Here is a 3,109-nt window from a genome sequence, read left to right as displayed (position 1 = left end):
TATCAACTCATTCTAGTATATGGCGGAAGCCGACAAGACTTTATTTCAAATTTAGGTAATTTCCAGAAAATTTCGACAGAGTTTCCTTTGCTTTACGGACTATCCAATATACCCTGCACGCAGAAAATACCAACAAAAGTCACACAGGGCTAACCAAGCAATATATAAACATATGCGGACCGGCCGCCTCGGCGTATAGGATCGCCCAAACAACATATGCGGACCGGCCGCCTCGGCGTATGGGATCGCCCAAACGACATGTACATATATCTATACAGAAAGACCCTAACCCACAAACATGTCCACAGACCTCTAAACAGACCGACAGAATCATATGACGGGACAGGGCCCCGCCGTACCCATGAACGAATATATACAAATGCACTAATAAATATATATACCAAAAGTATAAGCTCCGGAAAGAGAGGAGCACTCCGAATAGCAGAAAGGGTGTCCTAAACAGGTGGATCACCAGGGTGTGCGTCTGTACCTGCGGGCATGAAACGCAGCCCCCGGAGAAGGGGGTCAGTACGAAATATGTACTGAGTATGCAAAGCAGAAGGTACAGAAATAAATCTGAATAATAATCGAATCAGATATATAGAAAATAATACATATCAAAATGTTTATTTCCAAAGTATAAATTATGCATAGGGCACTGGAAAATGTGGTCGCCCGCCTGTCGATGGCGCCACAACACAGCATAACACCAGAAAGTTTCAAATCTCCGAATCCCCGTCACACATCACAACACAGCATAACGCCAAACACAGCATAACGCCAAACATAAGTGGAACCCGGCCCTCGAGCGAGGAGCACGGTGAACCATAATCACAGCATAACACCGGAATGTATCACAAAGCGCACGACAACAGAACCGGCCCGGGAACCGGTGAACGATATCACAGTAGGCACGAGCGGAGTAGTGAGGAATCATATGCATAAAATAATTATTATAAATCTGAAGGATAAGTAAAATAGTCATATTCGAAATCAGAATAAAAATTATCACTTTTTGTTTCAAAGTTGTCGAATTTCAAAAAGGGCGTCGCGGGACCCACGGACGAGTATAGACCCGAACTGAGCCCGCCTATGAAAAACATACTCATTTTATATCATACAAACTCCTACGAAAATTTCAAAGCAATCCGAGCTTTTCTGAGGAAATTATGGGCGTTTGAAGTCTTGGAATCGCTAAAGAATGAACTTTAAAACAAAAATCAGCTTTCATGTAATCTTTACAAATTATGGATTCCAAGAACATAAGGATCAACGTTTTGCCATGACAAGGCAAGGATGCCAAAGAACAAATGCGATTCATAAACATGCTCGGATTGTGAGAATAGAGTTTCCTCGAGGCTTATATCATAGCCTATTTTAACTAAGGCATGCCGAAGAAGGAAGATTACTTTACATACCTCAAACGCTCTCCAATACGATCCAAACTCAAGCTAAATCCAACCTATGATTCGGGCTGCCCAAGGTCTACAAACAAGCCATAAAATGCCAAACATTAGCTAAAGACTTTTTGGGCATTAAATTCCAAATTCGCCCTTAATTCTACAGAAATTTGGGCAGCATTTCCCCTGTAAATAGGCTACCCCGAGAATTTGATTCGGCCATATCAACCAACAACAACAACAACAACCAACCTAACAACATCAACAACCAATCCGAAAGACAAAACAACAATAATAGCTTTCTTTTCCATTATTCAACAACTTACATAAATTCAATTCAACTACTTACGTTCAAGCCAAAATCGACGCTTATATATTCACATACTAACCCGAACCCATACTAACAATGTCCAAGGACATTCCAAACAAGTTACACAATATTTCCAGCAAATTTCTGGGAAATACAACAGCAGCCACACGACACCACATCATCCATTCATATGTAAGTAAATCACATTATTGTCTCTATAATTCTTACATCAACTCACAACAATTTTTTTTACTCCAACTTTAACCATTAAATTCCTTCATTCTCATCACATAATCCATGATTACAACAACCAAAATATTAACTCAAATCAGTTCAGCAAATTTCAATTAAAACAGCCCCTACGCCATTCAACAACATTCCAACATTCGTACAATTCATGTTACCAAGTTACAACTATGTTTCAACATCAAGCTACATAATTTCGTGGCTTCAACCATGCTTCAATATCAAGATACATAATTTCATGATTTTCATTCATTTATACTCACCATAACACATTCAAACCATCCACAACACAAGCAAATTCGTCCTAAAACATATGGAAAAATAATTAACTCTTACCTTAGCAAGTTGCTCCTTAATTTGCTGAATTTAATGGCTTCAATTAAAGACCATTCTTGCTGCTCTCAAGGACCAATTCATGTTCCCAAAGACCTCCATTTGATTTACAACACCATGGAAAAATTAATTGGACCAAGCTTGGTGAACATGGATTTTTTTCACCATGGCCGTGAGCCCCCCCTTCTCTATCTCTAGGTTTTTCTCTTTTCTTGTAATGTTGAAGATGATAAAATGAACACTTAAACATCAGATTTTTCCTTATATAGGCAGCCCCTAAGAGTGACAAGTGTCCCACTCAAGGCTTGAGCCAATTAAATTTGATCACATGTCTTGGTGGGGCCCACTTAGTGCACTAGTGACTTGTTTAATGACTAATTAAATTTTTAATCCCACTTAATAATCTAATCATGGTAAATTAATCCCAACTTCCATTAATATTTTTACACCAAGTAAAATTTATAAACAATTCATTTCCCAATAGAGATCGGAAATAAAAGAAAAAATTCTATTTCGAGCCCGAAAATGATCCCATCTTTAACTTGAGTCGATTCTCTTGCGAATAGCTCGACATATAAAAATATGGGATATAACACTATTATACAGGGAGATGGGGATATCGACGACGATGTTTCACATCGTATTGGTGCAGGGTGGATGAAATGGAGGCTCGCTTCCGGAGTGCTGTGTGATAAGAAAGTGCCACTAAAACTTAAAGGCAAGTTTTACAAAGTGGTGGTTAGACCGACTCTATTGTACGGGGCGGAGTGTTGGTCAGTCAAAAAATCTCATGTTCAGAAGATGAAAGTCGCGGAAATGC

The 3,109-nt window shown here is 39.1% G+C and overlaps 1 long non-coding RNA gene across 1 annotated transcript; it reads right to left on the bottom strand.

Annotated features, from left to right (window-relative positions):
• Nucleotides 1-277: 277 nt before the first annotated feature.
• LOC132638437 (uncharacterized) lies at nucleotides 278-2,523 on the bottom strand. Its single transcript, XR_009581733.1, has 3 exons — nucleotides 2,293-2,523; nucleotides 1,419-1,485; nucleotides 278-490 (listed from the first exon to the last, which is right to left on the bottom strand). It is a non-coding gene; the product is annotated as an uncharacterized LOC132638437 (long non-coding RNA).
• Between the last annotated feature and the right edge of the window lie 586 nt (nucleotides 2,524-3,109).

The sequence above is a fragment of the Lycium barbarum genome, chromosome 4 (assembly GCF_019175385.1).
Source record: "Lycium barbarum isolate Lr01 chromosome 4, ASM1917538v2, whole genome shotgun sequence".
In the NCBI taxonomy this organism is placed as follows: domain Eukaryota; kingdom Viridiplantae; phylum Streptophyta; class Magnoliopsida; order Solanales; family Solanaceae; genus Lycium; species Lycium barbarum.
This window is presented reverse-complemented; position numbering and strand designations above follow the sequence as displayed.